The 17628-nt window shown below is 42.9% G+C and overlaps 1 long non-coding RNA gene across 1 annotated transcript; it reads right to left on the bottom strand.

The window, feature by feature from the left end:
• Positions 1 to 5221: 5221 nt before the first annotated feature.
• On the bottom strand, positions 5222 to 16529 carry LOC143828663 (uncharacterized). Its single transcript, XR_013227812.1, has 3 exons — positions 16153 to 16529; positions 14345 to 14442; positions 5222 to 5862 (listed from the first exon to the last, which is right to left on the bottom strand). It is a non-coding gene; the product is annotated as an uncharacterized LOC143828663 (long non-coding RNA).
• Between the last annotated feature and the right edge of the window lie 1099 nt (positions 16530 to 17628).

The following is a 17628-nucleotide window of genomic DNA, read 5'->3' as shown; positions in this document are numbered from 1 at the left end:
CAAAGCATAATGGGAGAGCAACTAAAATCCACTTCATGCTGTCAAGCAGGACTTGGAACTAGGCTTCCCCAACCCACTTGCTTGCAAACAAAAGAGGAGTTTGCCAGCACAACTGGCAAGTACAGAGAGACAAAGGCATCCCACCCAAAACACCCCTCCACCGAGCCAAGCACATTGTCTTGTAAAGGGAACTGGTCACCCTCTTTCAACACCAAATCTAATCCAGGATTTGGGCTTTCTCCACTACTAGCCTCTTGTAGAGCAGAGTGGTAAGGCAGCAGACATGCTGTCTGGAGCTCTGCCCATGAGGCTGGGAGTTCAATCCCAGCAGCTGGCTCAAGGTTGACTCAGCCTTCCATCCTTCCGAGGTCGGTAAAATGAATACCCAGCTGGTTGGGGGGGGGAAAGGGAATTACCGGGGAAGGCACTGGCAAACCACCCCGTATTGAGTCTGCCATGAAAACGCTAGAGGGCATCACCCCAAGGGTCAGGCATGACCATGCTTGCACAGGGGATACCTTTACCTTTTATCCCCAAGGCACAAGTCATCATCCAGGATGTGCCAGAAATGGTCCATCAGGCCTTCTAGATAGGAAATATTTCTTCATATTTTTCATATTCATATTCATAGGAAATATTTCTTCATATTCCCAGCAGTTGGTTTCTTTGTCTCAGCAACCCATTTCTTTGTTGGGACCCAGCCATGATCATTACCAGCCATCAAGCTCATTGTCCTGGACAAGGTAGGATCAGCCCCCTGTAACCTCAGGCCACAAATTTTCTTTAAATATTGGGCTCCCACAGCCACAAAGTGCAGCCAATTTCCAGGCCACAGAAACGCTGTCCGATGCTTGTCTTGGTCCCTTGTCCATCACCCCATTGCTTCCCAGGACCTCCAGAACTCTGCTCCATCCAGAAGACAGGTAGATTTCAACCTTTAGTATAGGTTCCATCCCTGTAAGCCTTTTCCTTTTGTGCCAGTGGCTAGGAATGTATATTTCTATGCTAGAGTGCACATGTGTTGTCTTTTGTCTAATTTTGTCTAAATTTGTGTTTATAAAATCATTCCATGTTTAGATCATTGTCTGCCTCGGTTCTCTCTCAGTGATGTAATTACTCAGTGAACTGTGCAATAAAAGGTCTCGTGTTATGCCTCTTCGACCTATTATGCACGGCATCAGCTACGCCACCCTGCTGCTGTGCCATTGCAGCAGGGCAAAAAGCCTCGCCATCCCCCGTGTATGCACGGGGGAGGAGCTCCCCCAGCGCATGCTGGCTGCCCTCGTGTAACAGCCACACTCAGGCAATGCTGGGCTGGAAGCAACAGGAGGGCTTTGAACCAGCAGCAGCAGTGGTGGTGGTGGGATCAGGGGCATAGGGCCCCTACTGCACAATGGTGGGGAGAAGCATGCTATTCTCCCACCATGGCGCGGGCAGGGGGACGCCCCTGTCGGCTCTGCGGAGCCACAGTGCTGGCAGGGATGAGAAGCGTTCCTACAGGGACGCCGTAGGTCAGCGTGGCTCCTCCGATTATGCACAGGGTTAGCCTGACCTACCCCTCACTTGCACCCTCAGGAGACCCATGCCTCCGGAAGAATCCACATTTCATTAACGTGGGTCTTCCGAAGGCCTGGGTCTGGTCAGGCCTTGGATGGCGGCAATGTCATGCATAATCTGGGATTTTCTCCGAAGCCCCATTACAGCCATCATGGGCATTCTGGCCTGCGCATAATTGGTCTTGGTGGCTCTACCAGCTAATTCCCCATAACTAAATTTAGACATGTGTCCTTACAGACACGCATTTGGTGTAACAGCTTCATCAGGGCCCATCCTGCACATATTGGATAATGAACTTCCAATGCACTGTAGAACTAGATTTTTTCTGTTTTGCACAGGATAATCAAAAGCACATTGAAAGTGCTCCAATGTGTGCAGAATGGGCCTTAATGGATTGAGTCTGCTGTAGTGGTTAGGAGTGCGGACTTCTAATCTGGCATGCCAGGTTCGATTCTGCACTCCCCCACATGCAGCCAGCTGGGTGACCTTGGGCTCGCCACGGCACTGATAAAACTGTTCTGACCGAGCAGTGATATCAGGGCTCTGTCAGCCTCACACCCCCACCCCACAGGGTGTCCTGTTGTGGGGAGAGGAAAGGGAAGGCGAATGTAAGCCGCTTTGAGCCTCCTTCGGGTAGGGAAAAGCAGCATATAAGAACCAACTCTTCTTCTTCTTCTTTCCTTGAATCCCTCCCTCTCCAGACTCTGCTCCCAAAATTTCCAGGTACCTCCCATTCTGGACTGTATCCTGGGCTGCCTCCGGTCCTGGAATGAAAAGGGGAATCCCTGTAATATTGCATTACTTTCAATATGTACCAACTCAATCAAGGAATTAACTAGGGTGGTAGAGGAATGTTATTCTGAAACTGCTTCTTGTAATTAGTGTTGTGGCAGCTAATGATACTGCATGTAATAGGGTTCAATATCCTTGTTTTAAGCAACTGGAAATGTATCCTCTCATTAAGAAAAATCCTAAAAATTATTTTATCTTTCCCCCACACTCTTAAAAAAAAAGCCCTGTGGTTATAATCAAGCATCAGTCAGTTTTACAGTATAACCTGACCACTTGTGCACCGGTTGAATCTTCACCTTTTACAACTTTAATGGGGATTTATTAGTTAGTTCACAGTGCGTAAATCTGAATCTAGGTCATAGGAAGAAAAAAATAGGACGAATCAAGTCTTAAGTATAAGCAAATAAGAAATCAGAGTTTTTAAAAATGTGAAAATTCAAACAGATGTTTAAAAATGCCAAGTGTATCTTATGGTTTCAAAAACAATCTGATGGTTTAATTAGAGGGGAAAGTAGTCAAACTGCAGTTCAAACCAAGGTAAGGGATATAAGTCTAGTTTCTATACTAAGCCACCAGACTGGGGCCTTTAAATAGCTTAAATAATAGCATAAATTAACCTACTTCTACTAACTATCCCCAAGAGGAAATGTAACACAGGTGTGCCTGATGTTCACAAGATTAAAGTTTTGTCTGCCCTCAAGTACTCACCACATTAAAGCCCCTTTAATGAGGTTTCGGAAGATAATGAATGCATGTCTCTTATCCACTACGGAACAGACGTTTTGACCCTGCGGTGACTTTCTGGGACACAGGTATATAAAGCTCTGCGTTAGGCATCCTTTTGCTGTTCTTATGAGCTGTTGTTTCAGGACCAAAATTTATGAGATAGCTATCTTGGCAGCAGTGATCTGGAATCACTACCCATTACTCTTATCTTATATATCTTAAGCAGAGGAATTTCTTAAGTTTTATTTGGTATCCTTGCTTATACGTGGTATTTGGCAATAATTGGTATTTTTACTCTCTCCTCCATTTTATTTTTAGTATATGCCAATAAACGTACTGCACTGTGCGTGTGTGATCTGGAATCGCCTTGAATCTGGATTAGCATTCACTGATCTGGTAAGCCTGCTCCTGCCACTATGTTCGTTTAAAACCATGGAGGCAATAGTTGTTTAAGAGGAACGCTGCTGGAACAGATCAACAAGCCACCTAGTTTAGTAGACCTTGGGCTTGCCACAGCACTGATAAAGCTGTTCTGGCCGAGCAGTGCTATCAGGGCTCTCTCAGCCTCACCCACCCCACAGGGTGTCTATTGTGGAGAGAAGAAAGGGAAGGTAATTGTAAGACACTTTGAGACTCCTTCAGGTAGTGAAAAGTGGCATATAAGAACCAACTCCTCCTCCTCATGGGCCAACTAGATGCTTCAGCAAGGATACAGAGATCACCAGCACAAATAGTCATATGATTTATTTACTCCAGTTTTATCTTGTCATTTCTTTAAGCTCAGGATGAAGCACACCAGTTGCCCCTCCTCCATTTTACCTTTATAGCAGCTCTGTGTGTTAGAGTTAAGGCATAAGAGACTGACTGGTCCAAGGTTAAGCAGTGAGCTTCTCTGGCAGAGTGAAGACTTGAACCTGGATCTCCCATATCCTAATTCTACACAATATAACTCTAGCTCTTTCCCTGTTGTTGCCTCCCAGCCACTGCCATACAGTGATATGCAACCTCTAAACATGGACGTCGCACTTAACCAGGATGACAAATTGGTATTAATGCGCTTCCGCTTGTCTTAAAACCATGTAAACCATCAACCATCAACTATTGTTGCAGTACTTAGCAGTGAGTTGCACAAGTAAATTGCAAGGGCTTTCAACCTGGAGCACTGGCAAAAGGCCAGGAATCCACACTTACAATAGTGGTAAGCTCAATCCTTATCCATTGTTGTTCCTCTATATATGTGTGAAACAGCGTGGGGGATGGAACGTGTCCGGCTGTCCAAGATGGAATAGGGCCCCTGCCCCTGCAGCTCCCGCCCTCCATCCCTGGACTCTAGGCTCTTTGCTCTCAGACGTGCCTCAGAGCCTGGAGCCAGCAGCAGGTAAGAAGAGAGGGCCCTGGGCAAAGGATCCTGGTGGAGGGCCTGCTAATGAGGGCCTCTTGGCCTGCTGACTGCCTGCTAAGGAGCAATGCCTGCTAATGTTTTTAATTCAATACTTCCCTGTTGAAATGCTATGCATCTAATCACAGATTCATTTGAATGCCACCCCTTGTGGAGTCACGAGTCTTGATACTTAAAAAAGAAATCTTGTTCCTGATTTTGGGGGTGGGGGAGACTTTAGAGAGGCATGCTTTGTGTCATAACTTTGAGGGAAAATATTTTTGCCTTTGCCTGCACGCTTGTACACCTATTCATTTCTCCAGGCAGTTCCCGGGAGAAGGGAGAGGGAGGTAAGTGCAAGGGCAGGACATTGGAGACAGAGATAGCACTTCTTCAGCTGGTGGCCTGCTGGTTGTTCTCCTGTAGCTTGCACTTTTTAAGTTGGGGAATCCACTTTATGAGATTCCCCAACTAGCACTTTAAAATGGAGGATGAAGGAAGCAGTTTGCTGCCTGGATGCTGAATGTTGACGACGTCAGGCAGAGCGGCCAGAATATAACGGACTACCAAAGGTAAGGATTTCACTAAATTTAACGGGTGTGGAATGGCCCAGAATATTTAACACCTACCCCCTTTTTGCCATCCCAACATGCCCTTTTTGTATCAAGGAAATATGGTCAGCATCTCCAAAGATGATCAGCATGGATGGGTAGGTTGAAATTATTGGCAGAGTTTAAATAAGAAAAATGGAGCACAGCAACAGGAAGCTAAAAGAATCAAATAGTTTTATTTAGAAGAGAAACAATTTTATGTAGAAAGAAAGGCGAAACAGAGACCTAATGAACTGTCTGTTTTTTCATTCAGCCTATTCTGGAGGCAAGCAGGGAGGAAGGCTGCTCAACAGAGCAGGGAGTCTCCAATTGGGCCAGTCAGGTCATAGGAGGAGAAAATATCAGGAAGTTCCAATTCCAACAATGCTAAATACAATTTCCCCTGATGCCCCCTGTAGAATATTCTTCATGTGCTCTTTAATCTTGCATAGTCCAGCAAATGATGGGAGAAGGCAGTTCTTATAAACCATTTCAAGTCCAATGGGAGTGAGGCAGTCTAGGAATTATCACACAATCCCACCCTTGTGCAAGTAACCCCTGCCACCCTGCCAGCACGGAGAAACACAGTGGGACCTTTCTGCCCTGGCTGGCATGTGTACACACTGAAATCCAGGGCACACCATGGCCTGTGGGGCAATCTTCCTCCATGAGTACACGAGAAATGCCGGGGTATGTGGCCCTGCCACTGGAAACCGACGGCGGCCCAGCACAGCCGCCCCCGTGAATAATGGGTCCTGGTGACATTTCTGCTGCAAGTGATTCTCCACAATGTCTTTGCATATAGCCTCACAGAATGGCCTGGAAGGAAAACAAAAAATAAATAAATAGGAAACAAGCATGTGGAAACTGAACACTATCGATATACTTTCAAGTGGGTAGCCGTGTTGGTCTGAAGTAGCACAACCTTAAATCAGAATCCAGGAGCACCTTTAAGACCAATAAATCTTCGTTAGTCTTAAAGGGCTACTGGACTCTGATTTTGTTATTGATATACTTATTGGGGGTAACAGATGACTTCTTCAACTGCTGGAGAAATCCATTTGGTAGTGCAGCCAGCATTGCTTGCACTGTTTAAAAACCCAGAGCTTATTCAGCACATTTGATTTCCTTTTTAATTCCTGAGTGGTTTTGATATTTAGCCTGCACTGTTAAATAGCTTAATTACTCCCCGATAGTTAAGTTTGGGGACAAAAGCAATACGTCCCCCCATACTTTCCCTACAATGTCATTAAAGCTGTTATACAGGTCAAAGGGCAATGCAGCCTAGATAACGTTTCCACTCGTTATTAAGAAAGAGACTACATACACATATACATCCTACAGGTATAATTTATTTATCATACAAATGTATAATACATGAATCTTTTCATATTTTATTGAGGGGCCGAAGCTGTTTTCGAGATGCACCTCTGTTATTAAATTTCCTGCACACACAGTGCAGAACCACAGTGATGAACAACACCTATAAGAAGACACAAAGGGGCCTATCCCACTTGGGCCCACTTTCCTGCCATAGCTGGATTGGCCCATGAACCATTATGCTCCACTGAATACTTACAGAGCAAGAGTCAATGTCAGACTTATTTGCATCTATCATAGCTCTTTCAGAAAGGTTTTATGCCACAAGGTACGCTGTTCATTTGACTCATCTGCAAATCTATTTTGGGTTAATAGTGTGGATCAGGGATAGTCAAACTGTGGCCCTCCAGATGTCCATGGACTACAATTCCCATGGGCCCCTGCCAGCGAATGCTGGCAGGGGCTCATGGGAATTGTAGTCCATGGACATCTGGAGGGCCACAGTTTGACTACCCCTGGTGTGGATTAACCCAAGACAAACTAGCTAAAAGACAAGCTAGTGATTCCACTGTCATTAACCTCTCCCCCTCCTTTTCTTAGCTTAACAATTAAGCATCCCAGATGGCAAAATCCTGTGATTGTGTTATACTGCTTTATTTATTTTATTTATTTATTTATTTAGATTTATATACCGCTCTCCCCGAAGGCTCAGGGCGGTTTACCTTAAAATCAAGGGGTAGCAGAGCATACCCACCCCCTGAAAAATCCTTTAATCTCTGGATAGACCAACAGTACAGTGCTGGTCTATCCAGCAGTACAACACCATGAAAGCCAGTTTAAGAACGGCAGACTCTAATCTGGATAGTCGGGTACGATTCCCTAATCCTTCACATGAAGCCGGAAGGGTGACCTTGGGCTAGTCACAGTTCTTTTAGGGCTGTTCCTGCAAAGAAGTTCTCTTAAAGCTCTTTCAGCCCCATCTTTCTTACAGGATGTGTGGAGAAGAAAGGAAAAAGTGTTTATAATCCTGTTTGGGATTCCCCTAGGTAGTGAAAAGTGGTGTTCGTTTATTTTTGTTTTTTACCCAGTTTTTCTTCTTTTGAGCAGAATAAGAACCTTCTCAGTCTATTGACTTCAATGAACCTAAAAAGGTGTAAATTAGAATCATAGAATTGGAAGGGGCCAAACAGGCCATCTAGTCCAACCCCCTGCTCAACGCAGGATCAGCCCTAAGCATCCTAAAGCAAAGTCTTAGGATTGCAAAATTAAAGGAGGGAGTGTGACATGGAAGGAGGATTAATTTTGGACTATAATAGGATCAGATCTTCACAGTTCATTAGCTGATGCTGGGGAAATAATTCTGTGTGTGCACATATGCCAGTGCTGTAACTACAAAATGGAGGGGAGAACCATGTATGTCACATTGAGCTTCTTGAAGAAAGCACAGGTTAGAAATCTAATAAAAATCAGGAGTGATGATTTGGAAAGGAAAGGAAGAAAAGTCAAGTGCTGAGTGTGGATAGGAAGGTGATCAATTACTGAGTCCGCCATTGAAATGTGTCCCTCGCAGGGACACAGAATGCAATGACTAGGTCCATTGCTGTAATGTGTCCTCCATAGGGACACAGAAGGCGTAGAAGCATGCTGTTTGTCCAACCCCTGGCCAGGGGCAGCCACTGTGAATCGGAATCGACCTCAGGACTATTTCTCTTCTCTCCCTTTACAAAATTGGTTCTATTCTCAATAAAACCACTTATTTTTTAAGTGGCAGGTGCTTTACCCCTCTGTATATTTAAACTCTACCCACAGGGACAGGAAAGTCTCATGTTCCCTAAATCTATGAAAGAAATGCTTTGTGTGCTTTCATAAAAAATATCTTGAGAATCCCGTAATTCACGTGTGCCCTGATTTCAAGTTGTATGGTAGCTGGTTTTATAAAAAATAAAATTCAGTTTTTCATTAGAAAGAGAGAAAGATTTGCAGAAAAAAGAAAAAAGGATTAGATTCATAATTTTAATAAAGATTGTTACAATCTCCATAGAAACATTGTTACAGAACTTACTTGTTCACATAGTTCAAATAATAATTCCAGTGCTTGTAGAATTCATCCAAGGGGGTCTTTTATTCACCAGGTTAGTTAGTCTGGCCATCTAGATTTCTTCAGTTTTGTCCAACCATGTAGCCACTCCTGGTAAATCTTGCTGCTTCCAGTTCTGAGCAATTAATAATCTTGCTGTGGTTGCAGCATGAAATAAAAATTCTCTAGTGCTCACTGGTAGGTTTTCAGGGGGGAAAATCCTCAACAACATATGTTTAGAATACAGTGGAAATTTAATTTTATACCAATTTTCTCTTAGTGATTAACATTTTGTGAGTTTACCATTTTGACCCCAAAGTTGCTCCTATTCTTCGAGAGATACATGGTGGTCAAAATTTAAAATTGAATTGTTGTGCATTCCCTCTAGGATCCAATCAAGTGTTGATGTTGAATAAAGAGCTATTGGATTTGAAGAAACTGTGTCTGTGCTCACAGACGTAAAAGAACATGGTGTTTGGGGAGATATGTAAGATATAAGTGAAAGAAATGAAAATGTTTAGAAGAAGAACTGTTGTTTTGTACCCTGCTTTTTACTACCCAAAGGCGTCTCATTTCCTCTCCCCTTTGATGTAGGTGAGGATGAGAGAGCTTTGAGAGAACTGTAACTGGCCCAAGGTGAGCTTGCTGCTGTTAAGGATGGCAGGACCCTGCCCTACGGGTTGGCATGCTGTTATGAACAACTAGGGACACTCATCTATTGTCTAGGCTTCTGCCAAGCACTGTTAGTCTGCCACAACCAGACTCCATCTTCCCTGTCACAGGTTCGACATAGCAGCTTTAAACCAAGACATGTCCAGCTCATCTTTCACTGACTGCCCTTCCCCATTGTACTTGCTGAGCAAGAGGTCTGTCAGAGATCTGTTTGCCTAAAAGCTTCCTGGGCAAGATTCTCAATCTCTCATCTATAATCCACTCTGCGCCTATCTGCCAAGGGAAATTACTTCCCAAACACCTAGACACCAATTAAAAGCCTTGACCAAGATGAGGCATTTTTACAATCTCCAGACCCATGTAAAATGTCATCCTGTGTTTACCTGGTCTCAGTCACGTACACCCTCTCCCCAAAACATATATTAACAGTGGCTTTGCCATGCCCAAAGTGTACATCTGATGGGGACCGATTCAGAACACCCTTCACACCGCTGGCTGGTTGTGCCGTATCTTTGCCTCACTACACTTGAAGACTGGTAAATATACTTACAACCCTTTTTCCCCACTTTATTTTCATATCTGTTAGATTGCTAGTGTGCTAGATATATATTTGTCTATTTCTTTTATTATTTCTTTCTAATAAAGATGGTTATTAATTTACTATACCTACCTGTAGTGTGCCTTGAGTTCTTAAAGGTATAATCACCTTGTATACATAGGCAAATCGATCCTTAAACACTATGTTACTACCCTCTTGCTAAGCTCATTCTCCATTGCTGAATATACACGGGTCACAGGACATGCGTGTATGCATTTCTGGTAATACTGCATATGGAAGAGAAGGGAATCAAGCCCGGTTTTCTAGATGAGAGGCCCTCACTCTTAACTACTGCACCAAGCTGGCTTTCAAAACTATATCTCCATATGTTAGATCTTTTTTAAAACTTTGGGGATGTGTCAGTTTTTAATATTTAGACGGTTATGACGGCCTTGAAAGAAATTAATCATGAATCAATAACAGAATTCGATGTATCACTGCAAAGTGTGTAAACAAGCTCCCCAATGGTATTCAACACTTCTAGCAGGCCATGTCAGTGCTCCACAATACAGCTACAGCGTATCAGAGGCATGCAACACCAGCTCTGGAAGAAAAAGACATTTGTCAATATCTTAGTGCAACTGAGGCCAGCCAAGGGAATGTCTTGCTGTAAAATTGCAGTTACAAATCCATTGGAAAAATTTGCGAACAAAACAGTCAGCAGAGGGGAGGGAGAATACCATCTCAATGCAAACCGTGGAGTCAGAGATAATTTGTGCATGACTTCTGAAGCCCACGTAGGCCTGCATGGACAATTGTTCTAGCTGAACGTACAGGATGCAGAAAGTTGGCCGCTGAGCTGTTCTAGCAAACGTTGCTTAAACCTGCAATTAGTTCTACATTTCCAGTGAATCCCATTTCCATGTGATGTGCATACATTACAGGGTAAATGTAGTCATCGCTTAGCATAGCCTTGGCTAATTGTCAGGTTGCACCTTTCTTTAATGAGTTTCTTCGAAGTTGCCCCAGCAACACAGGTACGATTTCATTCAACTCCAGCTGGGGCTGTCATAAGAGGAAAGGGTTTCAGTGTCTGATTAATGAAAATAATAATTATATACAGATAAGAAGTGTGTATGTGTGTGTGTGTGTGTGGGGGGGGGAGAATCAGGAAGCGAACCAAGATTCTGTGTTACTTTAAACAAAGAAGAGTTGAGGCATTATCTTAACTATGCATTGGCACTGCAATGCGAAATGGTCATGCAAAATTAATTTTTAATGTCTTCAATTTATATTAAAAATTTGTGCAAGTGTGTGAATTTTTTTTCCCGAAGTCTAGAATGCTACTTCATTTAAGATATTCCCTGAAGGTGTGTTTTTTTTTTAAAAAGGGAGACTCTTAAACTGAAGCCATTTTAAGGGTTTTATGAGACATTATGTAAGCTTTCATATGCAAGTTAGTCGTTAAGTACCAGATATTATATTCTGTAATATGCTTAAGTGATATTAGAGGCTGCACATAGCCTGCAGTAATGGCTATTGCAGCTTTTTTAAATTTATCAAGAAAATGCTGCTTAAATAAGGAGCAAATCAAGGCCGGGCTGTAGAAAATATAAACATAAAGAAAGCGACAGTATTTTTAAATCACTTGCCTACTTTCAGCAAAAGTCCATCTGCATTCCTCCCGTGACACAAAGGCTAATAAATAAAAGGGAAAGGATTGAACTGGAGCATGCTGCATATCACTGCACAATGGGTGTCCATGGCACCTTAGCTAGCACATCATAGACGAGGTTTGACTTGTTTGTCTTAGACTTTTCCTCCTGTATGACTTTTTGGCATTAAAATAAATTGGTATCTTATTTTTTCAACATAAATCCAAGAGAATTCATGGAGTGTTCTTCCTCCAAAGAGATTTTTTTTAAGCCGGATTCATCAGTCAGGTTATGAAAAGTTGGATTTAAGGAAAATAAATTAAAGAATAAACTGTCCTTCTGTCTCTCTCTCTTCCTCTCTCTCTCTCTTTTAATTTTTAAAGAGGGCCAAGGGGGGAAAAAGGCCAACAGCAGTTTAAGCTGACAGGTCGGTAAACATAAAGCCACTTGACATTACTTTAATAGACCTACTGTTCCAGTTCTTTGTGTCAAAACTTTTGGAGGTGGATTCAGAAATTGTTTAGAGTGTGTTTAGAGATGGGAGGCTAACTTCATGACAGATAAACCGAAAGACTTGTAAGAACTGGACTTCCTGTGGCTTATATTTCAGAGCTTGGCACCACTAGTGAGTGCCATACACAGAAGTGTTAAGGAAATTATGTTTTGGTTTCTTGGGGGGAAAGATGTCCTACAGGGGTACATTTAGAAGTGAGTGGGACATTGTGTTTCATGCAGTCAAGGCTCTGGAATTTAACTAACCATTCTTTAAAACCAGGAGTGTCTCCTAAGGCATCCCTGAATTTCACCAGATAGAGAATCAGTGAACTGGCCCCTTATCACATGCCCCAACACCCTCACAACTACTTCAAGGAGGCAAAAAGAACACTTACCCACTCCAGTTCTCACATCCTGCAATTGTTTTTCTAAATATTAGCAGATTCCCCCCTCCCGCCTCAGCCCCAGAAACTGCTCCTCACCGGGCATCAGCTTTTTACTTTCCCTTCATCTCTCAGCACCAAATGTCCTGTTAAAGGCATCTGCTGCTAGTCTGTAGCACTCCCAACAATGGATGGGGAAACCGGAGGTTTCAGTACTCCTAATATCATGAAATACTCTGTGACCATACAAAGGATGTGCTCTAACCTTTTCATTTTCATGCTTGTTTGTCATGTCTATGAAATATTTTAATATCAGGGAGCATTCATTTGGATGCCATGCATCAAGCTCATGAAACCCTGGGGTTTCTTGAAGGCCTTGGAAGGGTTTCCTGAATGGGTGGGGGTGTGGGAGATAATGATGGGCCTGTAGGAGATAAGAAGGAGAAAGACCCCTCATAGACAGGAACACAGCTATGCTTCCCAACCATATTCTTCACAATCACTCAATTTCTAGGGTTTCTTGAAGCCTGAAGAATGTTTCAGATTTAAATAGTTGAGAAAGGCCGCATTACATAGATGAGTGTGGGTCCATCTTTTATAGCAGTTTTATTTCAACTCTCGCCCACATCATATTCTTACCCATTCTAAAACTGCAATCATATATACTAACTAGGGAGTAAGCCCTATAAACTTTGTAAGACTTACTTCCAAGTAAACATAGAATTGAGAGAGGAGATTTTTAATGTAAGGAAAAAAAAATAAGGGTTCCCAAGTAAAGTCTCCCAAAGGTCTAGCTTTCATAAGCCAAATCTAAATGGGAATTTTCAAAATCAAATTTGTAGGAACCTTAGAAGAGCCACCCAATGTGTTTAAAAAAAATAAAAAGACAAGCAGCCTGTGACTGATGACTGAGCAAGCTTATTTGGGCAGATGCATTATCATCATTATACTTGCCATGATAGCACATGGCCTGCACTGAAACACTCTGCGCCCTCCATTGTTTACTACAGATCTCCATTCTCTGCCAGACGTTTGGTCACAAGACCATCAGCTGGATTAGAAGAACCCAACTTGTATTGGGATATCAGATGAAACCCAGACCAGCCCATTATGCACAGAGTGGAAGGTCCGCATTCGGGGTGGAATGGCAGCGGCTAAAATCATCAATTATGCATGCTGCAGGCGGCAACCGGGCGCAGAGTCAACGTATGCCGCCAAAAACGCCGCGTTAGCGAGATGCGGAAGAAAGTGGAGCTTCCCAGGACCAGGGTGAAACCAGAAGCGGCTCCATAGTAGCCGCGTGCATAATCGGATACTCTGGGTTTTGCCACCGTTGCGTTCCATCCCGTGCGTAAGCGGTTTGCTTCGCTCCGTCCTCCTCCACGTTCTCCATGCCGCTGTTTCAGCGGCTGTAAATAATAGGCCACCCTGCGGGACCTCTCTAGACCTATAAGGCTGAGCTTTTCTGTAAGGTCTTTCCTGTTAAAGTGTATCATGTATTAAGTTTCCTGGTTAAGTGTATTGTTGGGGCTTAATGCTGAATCCACCATTATGAATGATTTTTTCGGTACTTTGCACTTTAACTATATTTGTTATGTTTCTTTTGTGAACTGCTCTGAACCACAGTTTGTGGGGAAGGGGTTGTATATAAATTGAAAGAATAAATATCAGTGAAGGCAAAGATTCTCAGGATATTATTTCAGGGACTTTGGAAAAGGAAAATACAATGCTTATAATCCCCCTTACATATTTAAGCCCTGTTGAGGTGAAATAAATTACTTGTTAGCGTGTTTAAGGGCAGACTCTGGCTTATACATCATATAAATTATAACCTTCAGAATGTGAACAATGGATTATATGGGATGATTATTCAGTGATAAGACCTGGGGCTTTAGGCATTTCGGAGTTGTTGATGCCTAGGTTCAGATCTTCACGCAAGCATAGTGTCTGCATTCTGAGTTTCCGACATAATGACCACCTCATATACACATACGTCTTATAATTACTTTAGTGCTAATTCAAAATGTAAGGAAAGCAAACTGTCACTTCAAATAAATGTTCTGAGGGGAGGGAAACACTCCCCCCCCACACACACACACACAAACAAACACCCCCCCTTTGGCACTGAGTTTATTTATTTGACAATGATGCAGTTGCTTACATTTCTACAAATGTTTTATTTCTTCTTCCTCCGCACCTGTCCCTCAGCGAACAGAGACACATCTGTCTCTTCTTGGCATGACATGCGCGCATCTACATCTGTGAAAGATAATTCCAGTTTTGAAGGAAGCAGTGTCTACTTTTACACACCCGCAGACTGTTAGAAAATATTACACAATGAATTTTGTGTCTCACAGGAAGGCTTCTCAATAGTGAATAGAAAGGTTGGAATGGAGACAACAAAACTAAAATCCTACTTAAAAAAAAAAAAAAAAGTACCATGCAATTTTACTGAAAGCCATCATGGATTTGCTACGTTCTCAAATTTAGTGCTAGCAATATGTATGGTGTTCATTTAAATCATCCACAAATGGGAGCTTGGAGATCAGTAGGGAGAGGGAGAGAATACGGAAGCCGTCACTAGCAAAACAATATATCACATCCTCCTGTGGAGGCTGAAAATGTTTACCATTTGAGATATGTTTAGCAGATTATATGGGATGGGATAGTGCCCCTAGACTATTTTTCAAGAATACTACCAACAGAATGCATAGGCGGATCTAAACCAGGATAAATCACATGTCATTTAGACCAGACTTTTGACCAGAGACACTGCTGAAATATTTTTCAGGCTTCAAAGTACCATGAAGTGAGGTCATCTGGCCACACCTCCCTGCCATGATCCCCAGAAGTGAGAGGAGCCTCAGGAAACAAAGGTTTAAATGGCCAGGATTCCTCCCCTTCAGACCCATTAAAAATGATTTGGAGGCTTGGGTGGAGATGGATGGGGCTAGCAACAAGTCTCTTTTAATTACTTCTTCTTGCAACTGGGAAAGTGTCTGCCATTAATCACTAACCTTGACATTTTTATTGCCCCAATATTTTTGTGAATGACAAGTGAACTCAAAGTACTGATTTACTTTTCTAGCAAAGAATTATCATACTGCATATTTGGGACGTTATGATGCCATTTGTTACTAATTTGCTACTAATTTACTTTCTCCTTATATCTGTACGCTTATGATCCCTGTTCTATTATCAATTTACACACAAAAGTTCATGCTTTGAATAACTGTTTGTTGATCTTATAGGTGCTATTGGTCTCAAATTTTGCTACTTCAGGCCAACATGCCTGAATCCTTTTCAATAACAAGCGTTGTATGTCAAATATAATCAACTTGTATTTTAAAAATACTATGCAGGTCTACATAATGTTTCAGTGGGTAGCTGTGGTCATCTGCAGTAGAAGAACTAGATTTCAGTCCATCAGCATCTCAGAGACCAACAAGATTTTTTGAATATCATCTTTCAAGAATCAAAGCATCTGACAAAGTGAACTTTTACTCTCATCAGCTTTTACCCTGGACATCTTATTGCTCTTTTGCAAAGTGAACACTTGTTGGCCATTTCTTACAAACAGTTGTACACATGGAATCATAGAGTTGGTAGAGACCTCCAGGGTCATTTAGTCCAACCCCTTGCAGAACACAGAAAATTCACAACTACTTGCCCATCCATGGTGAACCCAGTTCCATGCCCAGATGTTGTCCCCGCCCCCCCCCCAAACATGTATAAGTAAATTTTAGATGCATTCACTGTAAGGTGTGAATAAGGCTAGATCAACTGTGAAAAAAATTCCATAAATGACATATGGGCGTTCTTAACCTGAATGCTATTTTGGGGTACTAAAGAAGCAGCATATTTAATTGTTTGAATGTGAAATATAGAAGAATGCAGGCTTCTAGCACCATCATAGACAGGGCAGAGAAAAAATGCATATCGTAGCAATAAGACATAGTCAGAACTTACCCCATGGTCACTTTTGTGGGGCCTGCAGCCATGGGGAGAGCAGCAAGCTGACCATCTGTGAGCCACACGGCCGGAGTAGGGATGGAGTCCAGAAGCAGCAGCACAACAGTTCCCTGTGTGTGGTGCCCAAGTCAGGAGGGCAGGGCTGAGAATGGTCCTATGGGTTTTGCCTGCCTCTTTTTTGTATAACTCCCTGAGCCAGATTCTGGATGGACAATATAAGAATTCAATATATTAAATCAAATACCCTTCCCCTATTCAGGTGAGTTGCTTCCTGGACTTCAGCCCTAATTATTGCAGCTTTCCCACCCAAACTTCAAGCTCTTCGGTTGTTATAGGTTTCTTGTATGTTATTTTCCTGATTGTTACAGCTTGGGGTGACTTGGACATAGGGAAGGATCCTTTTGGTTAGGAAGGTGGTGCGTAAACGCTCACATCCTGTGATTCTGGGGACTTCCTTAAGGGGTCTTGGGGTGGAGCCAAATCAGCAGCATGTCTAGCTTGGAGGCTGTCAATTGGACTCTCACTACCAGTTGACCAGGGAACCACATAGCAACTGCCACCCACAGAGTTCCCCAGTATTTGCTACTCCTCAGTTGTACCCCTGCAGGTGTCCCGAGGTATGGGGTTCATCAGACAACAGCCAGATTGCCCGATTCAGGATCCATCACTATGCTGCTCCAATGTTCTTGAAGTGTAATCAATAAAAGCTATGTCAATTTTTATTTCTGAGAATCACTGTCATCTGTTTGCATCTTTCCTCACTGTGCATCCACGATATGCCTGTGGGCCCACAAGATTCAACCTAAGCAAAATATGAAGACAAATTACTTGCCTTGGCCATGTGCTCTTAATGGGGCCACAACTGCCAAAGTTTGGTTTTCCACATCCCTCCCATCTAGATAGACATAGCAAAAAACAAACAAACAAACAAAAAATCCCCCAAAAGGCAAAGAAACATGAGTCAGCTTGGTGTAGTTTTTAGGAGCAGTGTCTTCTAATCCAGCAAGCCAATTCCCTGCTCCCCCACATGCAGCCAGCTGGGTTACCTTGAGATCGCCACAATACTAATACAGCTGTTATGATCAAGCAGTAATATCAGGGCTCTCTCAGCCTCATCTACCTCATACGGTGTCCATTTCGGGGAGGGGAAAGGGGAGGCGACTGTAAGCTGCTTTGAGACTCCTTCAGGGAGATAAAGAACCAACACTTCCTCTTCTTCCAATAATAATAATAATAATAATAATAATAATAATAATAATAATAATAATAATAATAATAATAAACAATGTTCGGCCCTGGCCCATACCTGGTGGAATGAACTCCCAGAACAGCTGTGGGCCCTGACGGAGCTCTTGGAGTTCCACGGGGCCTGTAAAATGCAGCCAGGTATATGGTTGAGGTGGGGCGGCGCCCTGGGGTATACGATCGATTCCCTCCCCCCAGTTCCTGGGCCTGGTATTAGACCGGGCATGG

Source organism: Paroedura picta, chromosome 2 (assembly GCF_049243985.1).
Source record: "Paroedura picta isolate Pp20150507F chromosome 2, Ppicta_v3.0, whole genome shotgun sequence".
Lineage (NCBI taxonomy): Eukaryota > Metazoa > Chordata > Lepidosauria > Squamata > Gekkonidae > Paroedura > Paroedura picta.
Note: the sequence above shows the minus strand (reverse complement) of the source record. Positions and strands in the feature narration are given on the sequence as shown.